Source organism: Macrobrachium rosenbergii, chromosome 3, assembly GCF_040412425.1.
Source record: "Macrobrachium rosenbergii isolate ZJJX-2024 chromosome 3, ASM4041242v1, whole genome shotgun sequence".
Taxonomy (NCBI): Eukaryota; Metazoa; Arthropoda; class Malacostraca; order Decapoda; family Palaemonidae; genus Macrobrachium; species Macrobrachium rosenbergii.
In genome coordinates, this window is record NC_089743.1 from 86067471 (window position 1) to 86087470 (window position 20000).

A 20000-nucleotide genomic window follows, 5' to 3' on the forward strand; every position below is an offset into this window, starting at 1 on the left:
ATATATATATATATATATATATATATATATATATATATATATATATATATATATATATATATATATATATATGTAAAGAGAAAACATATCCCTCTGCATTATATAGTTTTACAAATTGATATACTTCTTTTTTTACAGGCGTAACTCTCGCAACTCCAACATAATAGATGATACTATTGCCAACTTCGATACACTGATATTAATCAGCTTCCTTTCGGAAGTTCCGAACAATTTTTCTTTTACCAATATTGGATGTTCGGACGAAAGTTGTCGTTACCTCATATTTCAAATGATTATTAGTTTTATCATAATGCAATCTACTGCTCTAGAAGGAAAAGCAGAAGTTATAAGACCTGGGACCCAAATATAGAAAGCAGATGACAATAAAGAAGAGAAGAATAACTAATACGAAAGAAATATTAAAAAAAAAACGAATAATAGTTCTTAAAAATGATAATGATAAGAATGATAACCTTTGACATAAGGCACGCGCGAGCCTGATCAAAAAAAGAAAATACTTGCTTGATGAGAAGTGTTAATTTATTTTTCTCCCAATGTTTCCTCAGACACTGACGTCAATACGCAGGGACATCATGCAGGCAAAGCTTTGAGACTGGCAATACCTCAGGGCAATGACTGGAAACATTTTCAGCACGCCCAGTTATAACTATTAATTTTTTTTATAAAGTATATCAACTCGCGTTTAATGAGGCTGGCTGATGCAGCTTTGCACATATAACATAATACAATTATTATATAAAAGAGTATATTCGAAGAGTATATTCGATGCTGACGCTGAATCTAAAATCTCCCAGTGAAAGAAATTCCTTCGCCATCCATAAAATACTTTGGTCATTTCCAGTGGGCAATGCAACAAGCTTTCCCACTAAGCAGAGTAACTCTCGTGGAAAGCAAAGCACCACCTTTTCTTACACAGGCCTTACAAAGGCAGAAAAAATTATAATATTTTTTTGGCCTCGGTCTTTGATTCCCTTCTTTGTTGACTGGGTATATATATATATATATATATATATATATATATATATATATATATATATATATATATATATATATATATATATATATATATATATATATATATATATATATATATATATATATATATATATATATATATATATATATATATATATCATAAGTGTTTTTCCGTGCATGCATTAGTAGTCACTCAGTAGTTAGCAACTCACATCATCAGTGAGAACCCAAAGTTCGATTCCACAGAGAAAATTCTTTGTGCTCGTTTCCTAAATTTGTTTCCCGGTTTGCCTAAGCCACTGATTGTGTACTTTGAGGTTAGTTGACTGTGGTGGGCTGTAGCAAGAATGGAGAAACACATTACAAGCAATCCTCCTTCAACTGACTTACTAGAAACTGGGGATTAACGTATTCAGAATGGCAGATGATGTATATATATATATATATATATATATATATATATATATATATATATATATATATATATATATATATATATAAATATGTATATATATATGTATATATAAAATGTGTGTATCACTTATGTATCTCTCAAATAATATGGCCCAATTTTTCATTAAAAAATATAATCTTTATATAGCATGGTAATAATAAAAATATATTCCTAGTGGTAGTGAAAAAAGGAGGAACGACACAGCCCCAATCGTTAGGACTCAGGAACTTCCAAGGGCGTGGAAGTTATCCATAAATCACCAACTGACGACACTCTGGTTAAAGGCCCAAGGACGTGGAGGTTGTTCTTCCATCGCAACAACAAGGCAAAGGTTAAGGGGCATACCTTGTGATTCTGTTTCAAGCTGGAGACCGCAGCTGTGTCTTATCCCGAATATCGATCCTCGTTAAATGATTTGGTTTGAAAGCAGTACAAATTTTACAATGATAGAAAAATTATGAAAAGGAGGGCTTTATCATTTTCGCTTGGAATCATTTTCTTAATATTTTAAGGAGCGTTTTTCCGTTTTATAGAACCAGTACTTCACCCGTTTTTTGGAATACGTTTTTTTTCAGATATCGTTGACTATTGTTTGCTTAATTATAACGAAAACAATAGTCAATGATATCTAAAAAAAAAAAAGTATTCCAAAATATGGGTGAAATACTGGGTCTATAAAACTGAAAAGCCCTCTTTAAAATACTAAGAAAATGAACAAGTTGGGAAGAAGAAGAAGAAGAAGAAGATTCCAAGCAAAAAAGTGACCTTTTCAGGGAGGGCAGAAATTTATGTTAATGGGACGCCATGTTTTTATTTGGAAAGGGAAGTTCTGTTCAACGTTATGCATTTAGTATGATGTGGGAAACATGTCGTTGATGAGCGAACTGTGTTCCTATTATGTGGAAAATTCTCATTATCCAAAATGTAAAATTCTTTGCTTTGGATTTCTGAACACCCTCTCTCTCTCTCTCTCTCTCTCTCTCTCTCTCTCTCTCTCTCGTTTTCATTCTGGTTAGTCGCTGACTTACGTTTTTCGTTATCATTTAGGTATCATATAGTGATGAAAGGGAAGTGTTCAGCTTAACTAATGAAAAGACTATTTGGTTTATGTGAAAATAAACTAAGCTATTCGAAAAACTCACCTATTATCAGATTATTAATTATAAGTTAGTTGGACCCGTTCCTTTAGTAATTTATTTATATAAACGCACACACACACAAACACACGCACGCGCACACACATACACACACATATATATGTGTGTGTGTGTGTGTGGATGTGTGTGTGTGTGTGTGGATGTTGTTTCACCATGAAGGGATTGGTTATAAATTAAAACATTAAAAGCAGTTTTTACTCTATTCATTTTGACGACAATACGTCATGGATGGCCTATTGTGTCAAAATCAAACACAGCTTCATAACAGCCCCATTTGCTCTCCCAAAATTTCCATCAGACTAACGTATCTGTCATGGTTATGAGTATTTAGAATCTCTCTGACACTTATTTCAATCATTTAAATCGGAATACTTAAGTATACTCCTATCCTTCCTCGAACCTATCACATTTCATACCTTCAAAATGGACAAGCTATCACGAAAGCAGTCTTTACGAACCCTTATCCTGCATCTTCTGAAATCTAAGTTTCCCCATGCCGAGCTTCCTCGCCATACAGAATACTCATTTCAACAGTAACCTTTGCTCTCCCTGCTATTCTCATTTAGCAACCGCACATCGCTCCCACGAAGAGGAACTGGCTCAACAGTGCTTCCATACTTTCCAACATTTCTTCTTGTAAGTAACATGCACGTTGGATGTGATTATCTATTTATGTATTTGTTTGTTTTAGTTGCCTGAGTTCCAAGGACGATATTGCTCACCTACACCAACTCAGTCTGGAGAGAAGTGTTAATGGACTTCGCCCACTCCAATAATCACAAACCCTCTTTTGGAAGAGTTCCAAGCTGATATGTCTCAGGAATGACAGAAAACAGACAAGATATATTGCTCAAAAATGCAGAATTCTGTCTCCTATCTTTTAAATGAGGCAGCAGATGAAAGATTTATGCTTAAGTACCTGCATAAGACTTGGCGAAAAACCTGTGGAACAATCCGGGAAATTTACTAAAGAAAATGTTTAATTCAGAAGAATATTGTTATGGCTTTTAGTTTTCTGTAAAAGAAAACTATTGAGATGGCTTCGTCTGTCCGTCCGCACTTTTTCTGTCCACACTTTTTTTGTCCGCCCTCAGATCTTAAAAACTACCGAGGCTAGAGGGCTGCAAATTGGTATGTTGATCATTCACTATGTAATCATCAGACATATCGAATTTCAGCCCTCTAGCCTAAGTAGCTTTCATTTTATTTAAGGTTAAAGTTAGCCATGATCGTGCGTCCAATTCCGGAGGCGTCATCGACGCACCTTCAATTGACCGCATCTGGGGAGCAACTGCGCGTTGCCTGGTCGTAGCTGAGAGTATCGTACTGCAGCGCATCTAGAGTTTCATACAGCATCATACGCTGTACAGAAAACTCGATTGCGCCGAAGAAACTTCGGCACATTTTTTTACTTGAAAACATTGCTTAATCAGGCAAGACAAAATTGGTATAATCTATTTGATATTGGCCCTTAAAACTAGCCAGTCTTATTTATGCTGAATATAAAATTTAATATAATATGTGGTTTTTTAGTGACCTCAAAATTTGGTATACCAAAGCCACTGTTTATTTGCCTATAATTCCCAACACACAAACAAAAGAGAATTCTTTTGCATGTTTTCTCTTCGCAATTTTTTCCAGCTGTTGTCAAAGGAAATCTCTTGTGGCTATTGACTACAGAATTCTGTTGTGATAATTTTTAAGCAGTTCTATTTCGTTTTTTCCCTGAACCTATAAAAAACGAGACACCCAAAAATATATATTTTTCTCAAAACCGACCAACATTTTATCTCGGGCATTTTTATAATTTTTGCTCTAAGACTAAACTACATTTTTATCCCCTTACTGTTACGAGTGCTATGTAACCAATATATTTGTTTAAAATAAATATCTCAAAGATATTCCCAGAAGAAATGTTATGTAAACAGTATACATTCTACTAAAAGTAACTAATAAGTAAGATGAAACATAATCTTAGGAAAATGGCCACTGTTTTGTAATGCTAATTCTTTCCAAAGAATTCTGTCGTTGCAAACAAGCTACAATTTTCAATAAGACTCTTCAATTTCTAGCCTCACAAATAAAAAATTCTCTAGGAAAGCTCAGGATTACTTAAATTGAGTCTTGAAATTGAACCAGGCGTCTATACTTTATTGATGAGCCTCAAGAAAGAAGTTATTGTTAGGATTCCTTTGTCAACTGAAAATTTCACTCTTCACGAGTCCACATGCTCTGAGTACATATCATATCATAATATATATATATATATATATATATATATATATATATATATATATATATATATATATATATATATATATATATATATATATATATATATATGTCAAAGAGAAGGAGCCGTTGGTGTTTAGCACACAAGGTGGAGAGAATGGTGGAAAGCAAACTAGTTTGATGTATACAAGTATACGTGCCCAGAATGTTTCCTTGCCACTTATGTTGGATGCACGAGGAGGCTGCTGAGTTTTTGCAACGAAGCACATGAAGGACTTAGCTTTAGAACTGGTAGTAGGCTGTCCAACACTGAACATTCCAACATAAGAAATAACACCAACATATGTAAAACCTACATAGAATATAAAGACTTCAAAGTTGTCCATGTCAATGAAATTGACATGAACATTTTAGAATCTCTTATAATAAAAAATACAGTTCCAACTCTAAATAACCAATTGCCATCTGCGCAGTTGTTTGTAGCCCTAATTTGATGTTTTACAGACATGCTGACGTTGTTTGTTTTAAATGTTTTTATTCAGTCTCCCCGCTTCCACTGCTCGGGTGGGTTCTTGTGTGTATTTTTGTGGTGAATCTGTTTTCTTGTTTGTCTTTTACTTTATATTTTGTATTGATTTTCTTTGTTATAGCGTTTCCAATATTTTATATGAATGTTTTTGAATGTTAACTTAAACTATTATAGTGTCTAAAATTGTTTCAGCATTGAAGATAAGACTAGAAGGTACATCGAGAAACGTCGACCAATAAACTGTTTTATGTACAAGATGCCTAACCCTTCGTTTTTTCTTATATATATATATATATATATATATATATATATATATATATATATATATATATATATATATATATATATATATATATATATATATATATATATATATATATATATATATATATATATATAATATGACATGGGAAATATACATCTATACTTTGCAATGTGTCTATCACAAATGAATATATAAATAAAAAATATATATATATTGCTAGTATTTGAAACTCTAGAATATCCAACGAAACCGTTTTTTTTTAAATAGGGGAAAAATATCAAAATGATAAATCTATACTTTGCATTCCAATTTGTCTACAATAATCAGTGAAGTCAACTCACAACAAAATGAATATAACAAAACCCATACAAATATATATATATAAAATATATATTATATATATATATATATTGCTAGTATTTATAAACTATAGAATATATATATATATGTATATATATAAATATACATATAATAGAATCCACTTTTCTTTAGCAGGGGAAAAATTGTTATTTTTAAAATTTTATACGCTTTTTAGGATATGCTTATCAAAATGATAAGCCAAAGGTCTGAATTTGTATTCCAATTTCGTGGGGTTCGAAACCATTAATACAAATATGGGATCAATCCAGAGGACAACAAATCGTGTTTTCATTTGTATGTCAGCCTTTGTCCGACTAACAAAACGGTAGTTAAAATAAATTGCAGTTATTAAAAATATATATATATATATATATATAGGATCTTTGGTTGTTTTATGGGCGGTTATAATAGTTTGTTTATTTGGCTAATCCTTGTCCTCTTATTTTACCAGATTCGTCTGTGTTATTGTTATATAACCTTTAAAGGTTTTATACACTTTTTGGATATGTTGATCTCTACAAGGAAGAGAACTTTTGATCCAATTCGACTTTGAAAACGTTTCTATTCTGTTTTTCAGCGCACCAACGAAGATGGTTGTTTGTTCAGGTGGAAACCATTTTGGCTGATACGTGTCCTTTGTATTTTGGCGAGACGGCAGCAGGACGTCGAATCCTGGCCTGTTGACATCGTTAGTTGGTGGACTTCGCTGAGATTGCTTTTTTTGTATCGACTGCTGCTGGTACTTCTTTTTGATATAAAGTAATATTGCTTTATTTTTGTGTTTTCGGACCTGGCTCATTTTGTTATGGCCTTTTTTTGTTTAAGATTTTTTAAGTTAATATTAATAAATCTATTTTTATAGCAAACTCCTGTATTTTTGTTATTCCTCCTCCTTTGTGTGTGCGAGCTGTCGATTAGCCAGAGCAGCCCCAATAATATTTCCATCTAGATCCTGTGTTTTTCTATGGGCTGAAAATATAATATAATATATATATATATATATATATATATATATATATATATATATATATATATATATATATATATATATATATATATATATATATATATATATATATATATATATATATATACATACATATATATATATATATATATATATATATATATATATATATATATGTATATATATATATGTATATATTGTATATTTATATATATATATATATATATTTATTTATATATGTATATGTGTGATATTATGTGCACACACGTGTGTGTCTATCTAAACAAGACATCTGGCAGTGACAGTCATCCGCAAAAAGTACCATGGCTGAGTGGTGCATTTCAATCAGTCATTCAAGCAACAAAATGGTTTTGAAGTAGGTCAAGAAATAGCGTGAAGGACTAGCAATTTAATTCTTAAAGATCTGCAAAAAACCGAAGACTATACTATTTAGATGCCATTCTTTCTGATGGGATGAGAATTTTAGTTTTGCATATATATATATATATATATATATATATATATATATATATATATATATATATACATATATGTATATATATATGTGTGTGTGTGTGTGTGTGTGTGTGTGTCTGTGTGTGTGTGTGAAATTTAGTAGCATAATAATCCATAAAATGAATCCTCTGCGCCCGGGAAGCAGAACAGAGACATAAATGAAGAAGAAACGGTTCAATTCAGGAAACAAACGTCTCTCCTGATTCTTGCCAATGAAAACGCTCCCGACGGCGAGAGGACGGACGCCTCTGTCTATTTCCCAGACTGCCCAGATGAATCTGGTCGATGAGGTGAAGCAGAAAAGAACGAGAGGGGAGGAGGAGGAGGAGGAGGAGGGAGGAGGAGGAGGAGGAAGAGGAAGAGGAAAACTGTCGCTTCTTTCTCGAGACGTCATTTTTCCATTGGGTTTGATGATCCTCATCACGACAATGATAGATGGGAATTTGTCAGTCGCAAATGAGATGATCTGAGATGATCTCTCTTCCCAGTCTTGGTCGTACCTGAATGCGCCATCTGAGAATGGAGGAATCGCAGTTTTTCACTTTTCTTTTCAACGTTACTTTAATATTCTTTTAAATATCTCCTTCCAATCGCGCAATACAATATGAAAAGTTGTGTTATCAAATCATTACTATAGCTTCTGGAAGTGCTGATATTTCAAAATGATTTTTCAGTAAATTGAGTTAAAATCACCCTGTAATGGAGTAGAGCTGTCAATGGATTTCATTGGTGCAATGCAGGCATTACTATAGGATATTTGGAGCTACGCGCTATTTTTAGCCTTTTACTTTACCTCCATTACCACTTCCATTCTTCAGTCCTGCTGTTCAGCTTCACTAATCATTACTTCTTGATGCATCTGTGAGCCTATCTCCCGTTTCCACCTTTAGTTACTTACACTTCCTCCCCTTTATTTTCTGGGCCTCTTTAGCTTGCTGTCCAACCTCTCCAACTCCCTCTCTCTTCACCGTCTCTGGCAACGAATGGATAGATGCAGGATTAATAGTTAATCCTGGGCTAGATGTACCCAGTTACTTGGCTTGGCAGCCTAGAATCCATAAATCAAATCAGATCAAGTGGAAACGACATCCTTTCATATCGAGGCTTATCTCTGATTCCTTGTTCTCGTCGATTGCATAAACTTTGCTTCTCCCACAGAGACTTTCAACGTTTATAAATATATATTAGGAAATGCAGCATGACGACATATTTCCTTTTCTTCGCCTTACTATCGTCAACGGAAATGGAATAAGTAAGGATAAGTAGTGTTATTTCGCCCGCTTGGAGACACGTTGAGAGGAATGGCAGGATCTTCAGTGGTTCGTAACAATAATGTGCTTTTTATTTAAAGAAACTCCACTCGACTCTCTCTGGTAGGATCTATATATAAATTATGAAAAATATATATATTATATATATTTTAATATATATATGTTTTTATTTAAAAAGACTTGACAATCAGTAATGCTTTTATTTAAAGAGACTTGCTCCATTGTTTAACTGCTTTTAATACATACAAACCAACTCAAACATACAATCACACCTAAAAATTTCCTTTTATGTATATGTATATATATATATATATATATATATATATATATATATATATATATATATATATATATATATATATATATAAAACATATGATTTATATATATAAAAGAAATTTTGAGTGTGTGTGTGTATGTTTATATGATATGGTCTGTATATATTATAAATATATATACAATATAGCAAGTCTCTTATATATATATAGCATTATATATATATGTGTGTGTTTGTTTGTGTATATATATATATATATCCATATATATATATATATATATATAATATATATATATATATATATATATATATACATATATATAGTTATACATATATAAATATATATATATATATATATATATATATATATATATATATATATATATATATGTACGTATAAATTTTTATATATATAAAGAAATTTTAGATGTGACTGTATGTTTATATGTATTAAAGCAGTCAAACAATGGAGCAATTCTTTTTAAATAGAAGCATTATTATTGTTAATGCTTTTTCAAATTTATGAAAATTGTATATATATATAGAGAGAGAGAGAGAGAGAGAGAGAGAGAGAGAGAGAGAGAGAGAGAGAGAGAGAGAACACGGCCAGTTTCAAGGATAATTACCATTTCCTCCACCCAAAACGCATCTATGCAAAGACTCAACGACTTGTATACTATTCCTTTCATACTTATCCTTTTCTTAACGTGCGAACCAATGGGCCTGGAGGCATAGTGCCTTTTTATAGCCCTTGTTTTTGAAGACACAACAAATAAGAAAAGCAAAGAAAAGCGATACAACCAACACGTGGGCAGATAACAAAAGACAATATGAAAATGAGAAATGGGATTAGCCTGAAGAATTAGTTTTCTGTAGATTCTTTCAACTAACAGATCGGTACATCAACGAATGAAGAAAACATTGAAGGAATTCTAAGTCACGTCAAGAAAATAAGATCGTAGTCATGGATTTCGAGTTAGATATCTTAATCAGATACACCCCTGCGATTAATTACGTTGATTGAATTGCCTGCAGGTGTGAACAGGACACTGTTGAGTAGTAATTGAGTAGCAACTAAATAAATGAGAAACGAGATATTACCGTGATCACTTTGTCATTCTCAACAAGAGGAGTCGTCATCATTTTATATTTATATAAATAAAAGTCATGAGGATGAAAATTACATATTAGTTATAAAGAACGAGATTTTATTAAATAATCTGAAAAATAACTCTTAGTGCAAAGTAAAATTCCGCACGTATGCAAAATTATGATTGCAACTATGAACAGTTATAAACATTTCAGTTTTAGTTTTAATACCAATTACGTTAAGAGAAGATATGTCTTATCTTCTCACCTTTAAAATCTTGCAGTATCGCACCAAGACTATTTGAAAACCTTAGGTCATACCTTGCACTACAATTCTGCTGCACGGAAATCTTAACTTCCCGATTCTCCTTGCTTAAAATACATTCTCTATTCTGAGAGCCTCAAATTCCTTGACGAAATGAATAAAGAAAATTCTCGGTGTGGCGGTCGGTCTAGAAATGGTTTCCACGAGAAACGCCTTCAATCGTTTGATAATCAAGGCAGCATTAATCCATATCAGTTCATATGTGCGTGTACAATGAGAGGGGAGGTGTACTTGAGCCGCAACGGAAATATTTGAAGCATTGGATTTTTGTCTTTCCTGATGAATTAATTCTCATTTACTAGACCGATATAAATTAATCACTATTGGAAACTCAGTATTGGATAGGGCATATTACTGTTCTTCTTATTAAAATGCAACTTTTTTAGTAATTGAGGGAAGTATTGGAATCCGATGATCTGTACTGAACTTTAATAAATCTATTCCAATAATGTGCATTAAAAGGCCTGGACGAATCATTTTAATGGGAGATTAACAATTTTGAAAACACAAGGAAGAAAATACCAATCATGATAATTGGTATGTTAATGGTCCCTGTCAATTACACTTGAAACAAATGATAATGCCTTGTTTAAAATCTGACTGATTTTTAAAACTACTGTATACTGTAAACAATACTGAAGACTAATTCCTGCAGTAGACAGTCTAATCTTATCATAATAGGCCGCAGGTCTTGGATGAGGAATTCCAAAGGTTATCAGAGTTTTGGTGAATGTGGTGTTACTTATGCAAATTTTTCTTAACAGATGTGATAGTTTTACCAACGGAAGAGTCAGCTAGCATGAAAATCCCTTTAGAACGTAAAGCAAAAAGATCTAAAGTTAATTTATGTAGTTAAATATGGAGTGGCCAACCAAAATGAGACAATTTTGCTATGAATTTTATATTCAATATGTAATCATTATATTTGAATCATTATGTATAACTGAATCACGAAAATATGGAACGTGATGAATATATATAAATATGGACAAAATCCACGAAGGAAAGAGAAACACTGGAGTGCTGCGAGGCCTTTCGACTGTCTATCGTCCTTTACTTAGCAGACTGAAGAAATATAAAAGTAAGTTTACAAAGAAAGCTCATATAAATGACAGATGGGGATTGCAAAGGAAAAAAATATGTACCTGGAATCCAACACAACTGAAGAATTAGTAGAACTGCCAAAACTGACTTGTACGTGCTCATAAATACCAGCAACCTTACGTTAATAAAAAAAAATAGACACTTAGTATTATTATATTTTGGAAAAATCTTTGATAATGGTTGACTACTATTGTCATATTAAGAACGAAATTAAAGTCCTAGATTTAGATTCTCAAGGCTTCTCTCCTGCTCTACTTTGAAAGAGCGAAAGATATGCGTCATTATTCTTCAAAAAGAATATCATTCTTTTGCGAAGATCAAATTCTTTTCCAAAGATGTTTTTCAAATTCATACTCAGTCTGTTCAGATTGACAGTTCTCAACTACTGAGTGTAATATATTGAATACAAAGCACTGTGTATAAGATAAGGATATTTCATTGTTAATTTAATCTTATTTATATAGCAAATACTTTTGTTCAGAAATTGTTATAATTTAGCTCATTTTAAATGAAAAAAAAGGCCAATTCATAACTGAATTCATGTAACTTCCCCTCACAGGATCCGAGTCTCATGACTAGCGTGTAAGATAATATTCTGCCCCCTGCAGATTACTTAGTTAAGAATAACTCGTGCCAGGTGTTCTAGAAATTAGAAATTATCTACTAAAGGTCAGGGTAGCAGGAGGTAAATAAATTGCTTGGTTTGAATTGTACATTTCCACGAGCTATTGTTCTTCAGCCTTTGAGTTCAGTGTGACTTTAATTTTTTCGCACGTCCATAGTATGTGTTTTCATATACAAAGAGAGATATATATGAAAACACACATAGACACTTATACATATGTGTGTGTGTGTGAAGGGGGGTGGTAGACAGACTTTTAACATCCTCTCCATTAGTAGAAGAATCAGAGAGAGAGAGAGAGAGAGAGAGAGAGAGAGAGAGAGAGAGAGAGAGAGAGAGATTTATCAGGGCTATCTATAAATGCATACCGCCACTGACATGTTAATGCGATTGTCCTTTTGGGGGTGCATTGAATCAAGAAATGATTCCGAGAGTTTATGGTGTATTAATTTTATATCGGAGGAAGAATAAAACTTGTTCGATTGTTCATAATAATGTTACAATGAACTGGGAACGGGTTTGACAAATAGTTAAGGAGTGAACAGTACATAGAGTTTTAATGCATGGTCTTAAGGAGGGCTAAAATAGTATTTTATGTTTCTTAATAACCTCAGGCAAGGCCTGAAATTCCCCAGATTTTATATATATATATATATATATATATATATATATATATATATATATATATATATATATATATATATATATATATATATATGTATATATATAATATAATCAACACAACCACGTGTGGAACAAATAAATTTCTGACTCACATCAGGATCGAACCCAGGTCTTTCAATTGAAAGGCAAGGGCGCTGCCCACTAGGCCTGAGTCAGAAATTTATTTATATATGTATATGTGTATATATATTATGTATGATATATATTTAATATATTTAATATATATACATATATATATACATACATATGCGTATATATATAATATATATACATATATATCCATACATAATAAATATGTATGTATATATAATATATATATAATATATACATACATAATAAATATATATAAACATATATAAGAGTATAAGAGATTTACATTTTGAGTAACAGAACTAAGATTACAAAACCTGTTACAATCTATGGTTACTGAAGTTGTACGAAGCAATTATCTTATCACACTAAGACCAGGTTTTGGACATTTTGCACTAATCAAGAAATTGCTTGTGTTAATCAGGGACGTACACATCTTGTTCTCTGACTGAATGCTTACTCAGCATAAACCAAATCTAGTACTGGGTAGAAACGAATTATAAAATTTTTAGTTTTTCTATAATGTAAAATAATTTTAATTCCTGCATATGTCTCAAAAATTCGGCTAGTATTAGCTCTTCTTCCTCATTGAATAAGAAGCCATCGATGTATTTTTTCACCAATCGAATAATATAAGCTTTGTGTTTTAGATTATCAGTCGCAGCAATTATCTTAGCAACGAGGGTCTATATTCTTGAATGCTCAATCGTTAAACAATAAAGTGACACTCAAAATGGCGCAGTGGTATAATTCACAATTTAAACTAAAATGTAAGGGCCATGAATGCACTTATCTGATGAATACACCAAAAGCTTTTATTGTGCCTCAAGGACAATGACATTTAAATAGAAACAGAATTTCCAAACATCGTTTTCAACTTCAGTCACGCTAATCAAAATGCTCCTCCTTTATAAAACAAAACAAAACAAGTTCCTCATTGGCAGGGTGGGTATCGTTCTCAGCTAGCACTCTGCTGGATCCGCGCTCGCTTCTCCGACCGGCCAATGAAGAATTAGAGGAATTTATTTCTGGTGATAGAAATTCATTTCTCGCTATAATGTGGTTCGGATTCCACAATAAGCTGTAGGTCCCGTTGCTAGGTAACCAATTGGTTCTTAGCCACGTAAAATAAATCTAATCCTTCGGGCCAGCCCTAGGAGAGCTGTTCATCAGGTCAGTGGTCTGGTTAAACTATAAAATGACAAATATACTATTCCCGTCAAAATGATTACTAAAGATGGCTGGAAAAAGTGACCTGAATCTATAACTCTAACAAAATAGTTTCTTCTAATTTCCTTTTACCATCATCAACCAGATTAACATCGAACCGTCTTTCATTTTAAAGCTATGCAGAGAGGTAATTTATAACGTTGCCTCAAATCAAGCTTCACACAGACAGACAGACAGACAGACAGACAGACGTATATATTCCATATCTCCTCTTAATATCCGTCCTGGAACTCAGCTGTCAATCATTCTCCAGGATCACTTTCGCGGCTGTCTCCATAACCAGTATTTTGTAACAAATTCAGTGGATGTGTGATTTGCTTATTCCTTGAAGATTTTGTCACAAGCGTTCCACATTTCTCTATACTATTTTCAGCGGTGCAAATTGGATAAAATCTTTTCAGGTAAATAACTCGTTTCTTTATTTTCATCACAGGTTATATGGTTCGGTAGACCAAATGAACAATACATCCCTGCTTGACTCCCCAATTTTTGGGTTCTACCATCCTCATCATCCACTCCAACGCCATGAGAGTCTCCTTAAAATTCTACCGCTGTTTTTTTATGCTTTCACTTCCACAAATCTCCACTCTTCCCCAGATTCCTGTCTCCCAGTTATCATACAAGTAGGTCTAGATCCTCCAAGTCTCCTGGTTCCCATTTGGTTGTTGGCCTGGAAAACAAGATTGTTCAGTATGCAGATGATGCAACACTTGTGGGTGTAGTGTAGTAAAATCTCCACTATGACAAATGAAGCTGCCCTCAGCCTCAGTCGGGACATGGACCGGATCAGTGAATGGTTTAGTTAGTGGGGTATGAGGCTGAACTCCATTAAAACGAAAACACTTTTGATCAGCAGACCTTGTACAGATTTTCCACCCCATCCTCCCCTTCAGGTGGATGGGACTTTGCCGAATAAGTCTGAAGCTTTAACTATTCTAGGCGTAACTTTTGACTCACATTTTACTTTTGAGTAACATCTAATGAAAGTTTCAGTTAATGCCGCACGAAAGTTGGGTTTTGTTCGTAAGACCTCATATATTTATAACAGTGATAAAATCAACACAACCTGTTTTAGGTCATTTGTGCTTCCTTTACTAGAATACTGTTCTCCGGTGTGGATGTCTGCTTCTGCCAGAGATTTACCTCTTTTCAATAGAGTTGTTTGTGGTGGTAGGTTTCTGTTTTCTAATATTAGCAGTTATGACTTGGACCATCGACGGATGGTGTCTTGTTTGTCACTTTTTCATAAGTTGCATTTTAATAGAGATCTTTCATATTCACAACTGATCTCTGATCCCCTTTTCCTGCCCAGAGCAACCAGATTCATTGAACAGCAGCACTGATATGCAATAAATGTGCGAATATGCAATGCATTACTACCCTAATGCTGTTCTCCTTTCATTTTGATACATTTTTATCTGTTTATTAATTAATTTTTTTAATGAGATCTCTCATCTGTATTTCCTTTTATCTTCTCTTACTTCCTGATAACCACCATATTCTTTGGAAGCTTGAATTTAAAGTCAATAGCCCATGTGAGCTTGTTCTGTGTCAGTAGGGTTTATCTTCTGAATAATAATAATAATAATAATAATAATAATAATAATAATAATAATAATAATAATAATAATAATAATAATAATAATAATAATAATAATATGTGCCTGACTAATACTGTCATGTACTATTCTTACTGGGTCGGTGCGGAGGGTATGCCCAAGCCATCTCCATCTCACCCGCATTAGTATTCATCTGCATATGAAGACTCCATAGTTTACCATCTGATTATTCATTTTCTTCTTAAAACTCTATTCTCAGTTTGCCAAATCTTTTAGATAATTTCAGTGTCATAACATGACTCATATCCGTATAGCAAAGTAGACCTTGGTAGACTAATCTATAATCTTACTTTTGTATGATATTTCAAGTATATGATGTCTAGATCTTACTAAGGCTGCCAATTATTTGATTTGCCCTTGATAGTCTTTAACATAAATATTAACTTAAGAGAACCGTTACTGGATACCAATATTCCTAAATTTGACAAAAAAAAATTCCCATATTAATCGTTTTCCAATCTTGTGCTACTTCATACCATTGTGTATACTTAATCCTTTATTATGTCTGTTTAAGATTTGCCTTCAGCTCCAACTCCCAAAATATGAAATTCAATCTATTAAGCAAACTTTACATATCCTGAATCTATCAAGTTCCTATTTTTACTTCAGTATAAACCTTCTCTTCCATCCAAAGCCACGACTCCTTACAAAATCCACGAAATGCCCAGAAAGAAAGTTGTTATGACATACCCCTGAGGAATCCTGCTCCTTACTGCAAAATTCACTTGACAAGACTCCAGTAACTTTCACTTGGTGTCGACTTCGCTCTACTGGTTTCACATCTTTAAATGGAATTCCATAGTGACTGAAGATGTTCTATAATGCTGGCTTGTGGACGTTCAGAATTGCCTTCTTATAATCTAAGGAAAAGATCACGAAGGTACTTATAAATTCCGTATTCTGTTGCACATTATGTCGAAATGCATTATGTGATCTGTTCACCTGCACTCTTTTCTAAATCCAGCTTGCTCGTAACAAGGCAAGATATATTTTCAAGTATACTGGATACAGAATCATCATCACAGCTTGTGTGAGTGCAGTGCCTCTTTACTTATCATATTCAGTTAGGTGACCTTGTTTTAGTGCTCTTGCTATAATTTCTAATTCCCAGCAATTTAAAATATTACGAATGCATTCATTAGCATATTCAGGTTACCTTGAGCTTCTGGTTTATCTGTTACATCTCTTCATATTTCTCATTACCTGCCTCGCGAGCATGTCTTTCTGCTTCTTCTGAAATTGTCATTGATTCATTGTCACTGACAAGTATTTTCTGCTTATTCTTTCATCCCAATGAATGTTTCATTCTTGTCTCTCTCAACTTCTCTGTCTAGATTTGAATTCTCAGTATGCTATATTTTGTGTTTGTCAATTGCTGCAAGAAAATTGTCTACAATTAGCTCTGCATTAATCTGTTCCTTAACGCACCCCAGGTCTAAGCCAGCGTTCAAAGTTTCTATCAAGTTTACCCATACCCCAGCAGTGCTTATTTTTTGGCAGACTGATATACTTTTCTGGTGACCATCCACCTATCGTCGATTGTCCGTACCTCCTTAGATTGTTGCAAAAGGTTCTCGATATCCATATTCAGGAAGCTTTATTGTATGAACCTTTAGGTTCTATCAGTTCAAGTTTTCTATAAAAGAAAGCCAGTGAGATGGCTTTGTCTGTCCGTCAGCACTTTTTTCTGTCCGCCCTCAGATCTTAAAAACTAATGAGGCTAGAGGGCTGCAAATTGGTGCGTTGATCATCCACCCTCCAATCATCAAACGTACCAAATTGCAGCCCTCTAACCTCAGTAGTTTTTATTTCATTTAAGGTCAAGGTTAGCCAAGGATCGTGCGTCTGGCACCACAAGAAGTGCCAGACGCCGACGCATCTTCACTTGACAGCATCTGAGGAGCAACTGAGCGCTGCCCGGTTGTGGCTGAGAGTTTTATACTGCAGCACATCGCGAGTTTCATATAGCATTATACGCTGTACAGAAAACTCGATTGCGCCGAAGAAACTTCCGCGCATTTTTTACTTGTTTTTGTCGTTGGTTGATTGTAATTTCAGCTTTAATGTTCAAGTAGCCAGTTGGTATTTGCTTCTGACATCTGCGTCTCTACAGCTCCTAGTATTCCTCAGCATTTTTTTCCTCTTCATTTCTGGAGATGTCAAAGGGTATGTGGATGCCCTTGTGCTGTGTGAAGCATTCTTACTATTAAGAAGTTATTGGACGACCAAAAATCAATAAAAATAAAAAACACCCACTTTTCTTTTCAACCTCTCCTCTGCTTTTTCTTGTCCATTATATCCTTCGTGTCTTGATTGTTCTTACCAACTCTTACCATCATATCACAAAGAGCAATTCTTTTTTCATTATTTCATAACATAATCAAACAAAAATCTACTCCTCGCTACTCTTTAGGCGGTCAGTGCCTCTTCTGCATTTTATATTAATACCACGTCTATTCATCTACTAGCTCCATCTTGTCTCATTAAATTAATATTCATATTAATCCCGGCTAATGTCTGTTTCCCCCTCCTTTTCACATAGATTTACAAACAGCGAAAATATTATATAATCGTTTAAATTTATTTTCTACCTGTAACATTAATGAAATCTGATTCAGGTTTTACTTGTTCAATTTACTGTTTTTAATGTATCTCACATATCTATAAACCAGGACATTCTTAGTGCCACCATATTTCCGGAACTGGGGGACCCGAAAAAGATAGTATGAAGAGAGTTCCAAAGCTTAACAGTTTAAATAAGCCGTCATCGAAACTTGCGATCAGGGAATGAATGATTTCCGTTAAATTATACTAAGATTGAAGCCATTTAAGAAAAACGGGAAATAGTCAAATAATGAGAACTCTGTTACATCCAACAAGTATCTTTAATGAAAATTAAGTGGAAAAATCACATCTTTATATTCATAAAGGGCCAATTCCTATATATACATAAACTGCCTACATATTCCATTTATATTTAAGTCTTACTCCTTCCATGTGCAAATGGTATAAGGAAAAGATAGCAATGGGAAATGATTCTTTTTATTTATCCTAAGTTTGCTTCCTAACCATTGCGCTTTGAAAGGGAAATACCATTAAAATATAATAACATCTTTAATATACTATTATTTTTTATCCCGGAGTATTCGCGTAACATTAAACGATGGAAAGACAATTCTATTATCCCAACGTTTTCAATTCACCAAAACATCCAAATAGACAATTCTATTATTCCACGTTTACAATTCACCAAAACATCCAAAACATTCCTTTCGATAAATACGAAGACACTCAAATCCCCTGCTCCCCATTCCTGGCACACGAGCTAAGAAAGGGAACCTAGAAATGCACCTTGGTGTTAATAGCACCGAGGCTTGACAAAGAATGGACCTATAAAATGTCTTCTCCCTCACTTTCCGGTCTGTTGACCCAAGCAGCCGTGTCAATTCTCCTTCCGAGGGAAGGGCTTCACGTGTGTCACATCCTTCCAAAGGCGCGGTGCTTCTTTCCTTCTATCCCTGTGCGAGGGGACTCTTTTCCTTCGAGTCTTTTATCGTTTTATTTATCCTATTTTTTTAATTTGTTAACGTTTTGTTGTGTTTTTCGATGCTTTGTTTTATTAATTTTTTTGTGGGGTAAGGCAGGAAATGTATTGTTTTATTGTTGTAGTCTAGGGACGTTTTAGAAAGAAATTAGGTCACTTCTTTGGCCCTAGGTACCGTCGTTTAATTTTGTATTTATATTGCTTTCTATGCCAGCGTATCTGTTACCTTAATCGGGAAATTATGCACTTGGCAGTTACTTAATTGTGGTACGTCGCGTTTAGCTTTCAATAAAACACGAGGCTAACATTGACATCCCATTCTTGCAAGAATTGAGAAGATAAAACCTGTAGGCGTACCTACGACTGAGGAGGAAAATGTACGTGTGCACACACAAACACACACATAAACGCACACACACACACATATACATATATATGTGTATGTGTGTACGTTTATGTGTGTGTTTGCGTGTGTGCACGTACATTTTCCTCCCCAGCTGTAGGCACTCCTACAGGTTTTTTATCTTCTCAATCCTTGCAAGAATGGGATGCCAATGTTAGCCGCATGTGTTATCGAACCTAAACGCGACGTACCACAATTAAGTAACTGCCAAGTGCATAACCTCCTGAGATATATATATAATATATATATATATATATATATATATATA